This window comes from Meriones unguiculatus, chromosome 3 (assembly GCF_030254825.1).
Source record: "Meriones unguiculatus strain TT.TT164.6M chromosome 3, Bangor_MerUng_6.1, whole genome shotgun sequence".
NCBI lineage: Eukaryota > Metazoa > Chordata > Mammalia > Rodentia > Muridae > Meriones > Meriones unguiculatus.
In genome coordinates, this window is record NC_083351.1 from 46,243,771 (window position 1) to 46,251,500 (window position 7,730).

The 7,730-nt window shown below is 40.0% G+C and overlaps 1 pseudogene; it reads right to left on the bottom strand.

Moving 5' to 3' along the window:
- Nucleotides 1-4,102: 4,102 nt before the first annotated feature.
- LOC110541234 (protein transport protein Sec61 subunit gamma-like) lies at nucleotides 4,103-4,312 on the bottom strand (annotated as a pseudogene).
- Nucleotides 4,313-7,730: the final 3,418 nt, after the last annotated feature.

The following is a 7,730-nucleotide window of genomic DNA, read 5'->3' on the forward strand; positions in this document are numbered from 1 at the left end:
AGAGAATCCCAGTTAAACCCAGAGACATGAAAATAAGAGGGCAATGTGTTGGGAAGGAGACAGGGGTCCAACAGGGGTGGAAGAGTGATTACCAAAGGCAATGGTCATGAATATCATCTACATTCATTATATATACATGTGAAATCATCACAAAAGAAATTATGTTGCTTTAAAGGTTACTCTTAAATTAAAAAAAAAGTTAACAGAATTTGCCAGAGTGAAATAACATGCACTTACTTTTAGTATATTTGAATGTAAACAAGTTGCTTAAATAATATATGTCAAGACAAAAATCATCTTACCTATTAAAGGACTAAACTAACCCATTCCCTGTAATTACTTCTGAGACACATATTTCAGGATTTGAGCATATTCTCATCATGCCTTTCAAATTTTTTGAGTATTCTCAATATCGATAACTTCTTCTGTATCAAGGGAAAGGCTAAGTAAAGTTGACTTGTATGGAAATGATCCATAGTAAGATGACATAGTAAACCTACGATGTATGCCTATTATGGCAGTTAAAATTGCCATAAAAAAGAAAAGGGAAGAAGAGCCCCAGTTTTAATTAAAGAGTCACTGATATGTATATCTGTAACTAAGTGCACAGGATGCTTTGAAAAACACAATAGTACCATGTTAGGAAGAAACTGGGTCTTTTGAATCTAAAGAAGTTAAAACCTTGGCGGCTATTTTGATAACCTTTCATTAAAATAAAAAGTTAAGGGAAATGTAATTAAGAGTTTTTCTGTGTCATTTTACTTAACAGATAATATATAACACGATAGCATAATCCTTGTAAATATTCTGTGTAAATGTAATTGTGATATAAACACACTGAGCATAGGATATGTAAATACATGGGTATATATAGCCAGATGTGTTGTGGTACATTCTGTGCTTATTTACTATTGTACTTATAATTCTACATCTATCTTGTTTTCTTCCTTTGGCATATAGGTAAAACCCTGCTGTTATCCCAAGTGCCCTAGAATGAAAGCTATGGGAGACACTCAGTTCAAGGATGCTCCTCCAAGTTAAAAGCTGTCTGTAGAAGGACCTACCTTCCAGGGTGGATGAGAGACACATGCATGAGAGGTCACATGGCCTTCTGGCATGACTCCATCGTGAATCTATCACACTGACAGGAGCTGGCTTTGCCTTCCTCCCAGGGCCTGATCCCTCTAAGCATCTGTGATGAATCTATAAAAACCACTATCACAGAAGCAGCTGTGAAGGGGGTGGGGGTAAGCCTCATCCTTTCATTTAGATGGCAGTGGCACACACTCTGGGCCTACCAGAGGGGAAGCATTTGAGACGTCTCTACACTGAGAACTGCTTGCCCTGAGATGAGGGGGTGAGCATTTGACTCCAATCAGGGCATTTTACAGAGCCAAAAGAGTAGATCTAACATTGGCCTCGGATTCTACAATATTTCCCAGCACCCAGTGGGTAGAGAATGAAATAGGTTAGTCAACTGAATGGGCTCGTGGAGCCATCCTGAATTCAGATCCTGCCTCCAGAATCTACTTGCCTTGGGTAAGTTAGCATGAGTAGTGAATTCTATCCTTCGGTATGTACAAAGGGTCTCTCCAGTTGGAGACTCATCTACCTGCTTCATGTCAGAATGTCCCACTGCTTTGGGCAGTGAACCTCAGAAGTTAATAATAAGCTTGTACCTTTGCTTAATTTGTTTTTCAAAGCACTTGTTATACCTATAAGAGTTGTGTGTCTACCAAGAGCAAGCCAAGTCCAGAAATGAGAGCAGCTTTTTCACTGTAGGTGCCAGAGAAAAGAACCACACTCGCCTGCGATGCACATGTCACTTGAGATGGGGTTGAAGCTCTACTCTAATGAGTCAGGGAGAGTTGGTCTTTTTTGTTCCTGCAGCATAGCTTCTCCTATTTGATTATGAAGCTACCTTTGATTTATGTCTCTGCAACATAAGGATAATGAGAAAATGTTCTAGAAAACTGTTAGAGTTTGGCCCAAGGATGATCTTAAATGAATATTGTGATAACTGAGCTAGGCAAACATTATGATCAATGCTCACAATTGTTCAATACACATGTTTTGATTATTGAAGGACTTAAGAATAACAATTACCAACAATGGGGAAAACCTCACAAAACAACCCCAATCATTTTCCACAAAATATATCCAATCTCTAAAATAATATGCAGAGAGGAGAAGCACTTCCACCATGCTGGGAATAAGGAACCTGAGGCATCCGTGTCCCCTATCCCTACCCCCACCCCTACCCCACATGCTTTGGTTTCCAGGTCTTTAAAGAAGAGTGTTACACTAGATGAATTTTGATGCTGTGGCAATTTGTACATCAACGTCATTCTGGTGGAATACATTTCAGCTTTATAAATGATACATTCAAGGAATGAAACAGTAGAAGGCTGCCCTGGAGTGCATTTATTTTTTCTGTTCCAGCAGTGGGAAAAATTTGAATTCCAGGTGTCCAAGCAAAGTTCTGGAACCCAGAAGGGCTCCGTAGAATACCCCAGAGAGGGCCTCCTCTCATGGGCTCCCAGGCCCGGCAGGGGATGGCAGGCAGCCGTCCAGGCCTTTGAATTTCAGCTCGGTCCACAATCTGTGGCTAGCTCTTCTGGGAACTCCGAATGACATGTTTGACAAACATATTCCACTCATTTGTATCCCCAAAGCACTGGTGACTGGGTAATAGTCCAACACCTGCCACAGAGGACAGATCAAGCTGGAAAGCCCCCGATGCTGCTAATTTTATCCCTGACTTCCTAGGCAGCCCTAAGAGTATACACAACAGCGGGCTGGTAATTTGGAGCCATACTTCCATGTAACTAGAGGATTCCTCCTTTAAGAATTTTGGTTTAAAATAAATAAATACAGCCTGTTGCCAAGTTTATAGTGAAAAAAAAAAGGCTCAGGAAAGAAGCAATACTTACATAAGTATAAATTAATACCTGGGAAAGCTGCTTGGTCAATTTACCAACAACAGAAAATATCCATCTATTGGAACAAACTCCAGGAAAATTTTTTTCAGGTAATATTTCTTTAGGAGGTTAAGGATTAAGTGGAAGATATTAAATTTGTCATCTCTCATAATAGGAAAAAGGGAGACAACTTTTAAAATCCCTAAATAAAAATCAAGTTCAATAAAGTGTGCCTAGTTCCTCTACTGAACCAAAATCCAGTCCATTCATAGAAAAATGCCTATCATTAAATTACAAAAGAAAACTTCTTAAAATGGTAAAACACTTTCTCCTTAATTGAATGACTTCTAAATTAATGATGTTATTGAATATTGAAAAATAATTTTATAGGAGAAAAGATCTGAGAGGAAGTCACACTGACCTAGTCTTACATTCAGGTTTTGAATTATTTTTATTCCACCTTCAGGTCTACATCATATATTCTCTCTGGTAGTCTGATAGAGAAGGATTTTTCTTAATGTATGTACTCTTACAGACCTTTTTTTTAAATGTGTGGTGTTTTTTGAAGAGACCATGCATCAGTCTATGAATTCATTTACTCTTAGTGTAGTTTGAGTAGTTTGCTAAACTCATTGCCATGGTCAAATGGCTTTGCGAAGTGTGGAGCATTATTTTTTTTTCTTTTTAATTTCTGCTTTGGAAGTCAACACTTGCACAAGAAACCTGGCAAATATCTGACAGGCAGATGGAGCCAGCAGGAAAAAACAAGTTGGGTCATATTACCCAGGAGTCTCCACCATGATGGTGATTGTGGCCCAAAGAATTTCACAGACCAAGACCATGATATCCTCTCAGGGCACCCTTTGCCCTGCTCAAACTAGTGATTGCTTCTTAGATTCAAGATACCCAATTCCTGCCTTCTGCCAGTTCCTACTTTCTGCTGTATCTCACATTGAAGTTATGACTCCCATCCTCTCTGGAAAAAAAGGCTGCTAGAGGCTTGCTTTTGTTATTGTTATTTTGTTATGAAAAAAATGCTTATTTTGAAATTATTTTATTTTAGAATTAGAAAGTGTCTTAAAGGAAGGAAAGGAAAGAAAAACAGAGTGTACAGGCAAAGTTTGACTTCATGTGCCTCTCACATCTTCCTTTATTCACTAGTTCCCATGATGAGAAAGTACTCAGTCATCCACAGTCATGTTATTAATAGGACTATGGATCAGTTTTACAAAGAAGCTAGTTAATCCCATGATAGCAAATCCTATTTTTGTGGCCATGACATTCTTCTACAGCTGTTTTCTGTTGGTTTTGGTGCATCTTTTGACCAGGCAAATTGAGTTCTTTATGAATTGCTGACTTGGCTCAGCAAACTTCATCATGGTTTCATCCATGATGATTTGAGGGATGACAGTTTGAGAAGGCAGAGAGAGACACACTAGAGCCTTGTTTTTTATCACTGAAGGAATGGGGCCCTGTTGGAAGCTTACATCCAACAAGACAACACCATCTCAGGTCTACACAAATGTGGGAATACTGAGGAGCGTCTAGTCTGCTGAAAGAAACCTTCTGGGTCACAGAGACGGGTGTGAAGATACTAGTTTTGCCCATGGTTTGGTTTGGAAATTTGACCAAAGTCACTGATGGCCGCTGGGCCTTGGTTTCCTCTTTCATCAAAGGATGACAATGAACCTCCTTTCAGTCAAGTTGTCAAATGATTGAACAAGCTAACATATGCAAAGTGTCTGACACATGGCAAACATTGAGTAAATACTATCTGTTTTTATCATCTCACATATTTCAGTCAGCAAACACAGTCATTGCAATCTGCCTCCTAATGTGAGAACTGGCTCAGGGGATGAAAAAAACTGAAGTCAGTTGCAACATTGATCCATTTAGATTTACTTGTCCTCATCTTCCCAGTGATGTCCATTTGCTAACTCTTAATATAATGTTAGAGCTTGCACAGCAAATAGGTAACGAAGAGGAAGAAATGAAGCAGGAGACAAATGGGCTATGTATTTGATCACTCATAACATGTAACTTGTTTTCTATGTTTAAAAGTGATCATAAAACTAAGTGGGTATCACATTGTATGTGTGTACATATTTGTGCACATTTATGTGGATGGGTGCACATGTGTGTGTGGAGACCAGAACTTGACACTTGAGTATCTTCCTCAATTGCTCTCCAGCTTACCTTGAGACAGGCTCACTAAATGTAGAGCTCATAAATTCTTCTAGGCTGGCTGGCCAGTGAGTGCTCGACACCCTCTTGTCAGCAGCTCCCCCGTACTGTGACTACTGAAACATGTCACTGAATGCAACTTTTTTAATGTGACCTCTGGGGCCCCAGTCCCAGTTCTTATGCCAAGGTGGTATGTGCTTCACCCACTGAGCCACCATCCTAGTCTCCTGTTGCTTGTGACTTGAGGCAAAGTTCTTGTGGGTGTTGTAGTGCTTAAACACTGTATCTCCAGACAGGTTGACCTACCCATTAGCTCTTTAATGACTTGTACTTACTGTATGCTATCCAGCTGCCCCTTATAAGGGCCAGGCCTGGGATTTGTAGGGTAGGAGAAATATTTTCCATTATTTGTGTTCTTTATAGTAAATAAGAGGTATCCTTTTCCTACCCATTGAAGGGCCCAGGCAGAGGAACTGGATGAAGTGAAAAATATATTTTCACTGGACATTACAAAAAAAGTAAGAGAAAAAACAAAGTTAGAAAGTGCCGTAGTGACCATCATTAGCCATGGTATCCAATGTTACATCATGGGTGGTGATGAAGCTTACAACAAAGAAAGCTGGCTGGCATAGCATTTTTCTTTCTGTAGTCCTTTTCTAATGCTCTGTGTCTTCACTCTTTGTGGTTTCACATTTGCTGTGTGTGTGTGTGTGTGTGTGTGTGTGTGTGTGTGTAAAATCTCCACCTACATATAACATTCTATCCCAATTGGTGCTTATTTATTAAGACCAAACATTCAGGACCTTGCATAGGAAGGATTGGAAGAGTCCAACAGAATGATGTAAATTTCAGGGTAGGCAACATAGTTCAGTGGGTAAAGGCTTTTGCCACCAAACCAATTTTGAACTTGATCCCTGGAATCCACAGGTTGGAAGGAGTTTATATGTATGCAGTGGCATGTGCCCACATTCACACATGTATATTTAAATAAATACAATGTAGTAAAAACTTTCAATGATGGATTTTGTATATTGGTGTTTAACAGTGTTTATGCGTTCTGAGGACCTAATAAGCTGTTTGGCCCTGTGTCTCATCACTGGCCTTGCTGTGTTTTGTCCTGTTCATATGCTTATGATTCCAAATTTGTACTTGTATACATAATGTCTAATGTATGCTAGTGTTTATTTTACACATTAGGACTAGTTCCAAATTCTTCTAGGGCATTTGGTACATAACTTTATCATTCATTTGTAGAAACAGTCCTTATAGGTTTTGGGATGGTTCTGTTTAATTTTTTTTTTTTCTAAATTCAACTATCATGTGGTACCCACTGAGTATGGACACCCTGCCAGAAATTAATTGCAATCTTTTCTTGGTTAATGTACAAAATACACAATCCAAACTATCTGAGAGAAGTGAAGATCCATGCAGAACTTTCTAGCAAGGCCTGTGGGTTTAACACAGTGACAAATGACTCAGAGAATCTTTGTCCTGAGGTTTGTGCCCTGCTCTGTCATGGGTGCCCTACAAATGGGTAGGAATTGCCACCCACCCATTCCGAAGATGAAGAAGTACCCCACATGCAATTTTATACTGCCCCTTAACTCTGTCCCCAGTGGCTAGACAGGGCTTTTTTATGTCTCAGTTTTTTTTAGAGAGAGAGAGAGAGAGAGAGAGAGAGAGAGAGAGAGAGAGAGAACTTATATCTTCTTGCAAGGAAAAGCATACTTGTATCAGAGCCCAAAGGGAGATTTCTGGACACCAAGGTCCCGGTTTTTACTCAGGCCTTTCAGGTGAGGTAATTTTGCCATCAGCTAACCTAGCTGGCTGTGTTATCCAACCAGCTTACTGTGCTAGTACAGCTCATCCCAAAGTCTGGACCTGGGAACAAAGAGAGAACTATTATGTTTTTTATCTGCTTATATTTCTCTCAGCTGGTTTCAAACACAACGTACACGTATATTTGTGCATACATGTCCAGGGAGGAGTGAAAGATGTAGTAGGTTTGATGTGTTAACATCTGATTGTGTTGGAGACATCTTAAACAGCATAAACACAAGCTACCTCCCTGTCCTTGTCAAAAGTCTTATTCTCTTTCCCAGCATCTTTTGGGCTATGAGTTACTTCCTGTCATGTAATAAGCATGGCATAACTGGACCTTCATACCACACCAAAAGTAGAGTAGTTTTTGAGGCTAACAGGAGAATTGTCTCTCTGGATGGAAGGAGGAACATGAGTAACAAAAGAAGGATTAGGCTGAGAGAGAGGGACAGCCACATAAAGAAGGGCCGTAAGAAAATGCCATCTACTTATAATGCCAGGGCTATGACACGTGTCATAGGCCCAGACCTGCTCTCAGAACTATGAAACTTCATAAGTGTCACTCAGGACCCAGTCACTGTAAAGAAGAAGCCAAATATCATCCCCTTGGTATCATCAATTCCAAGATGGCTCCACTCCACATATAGCAATGTGCTGCATAAAAATCCATCTGAGGGCTGGAGAGATGGCTCAGAGGTTAAGAGCACTGACTGCTCTTCCAAAGGTCCTGAGTTCAATTCCCAGAAGCCATCTATAATGAGACCTGGTGCCCTCTTCTGGTGTGCAGGCATACATGTAGGCAGG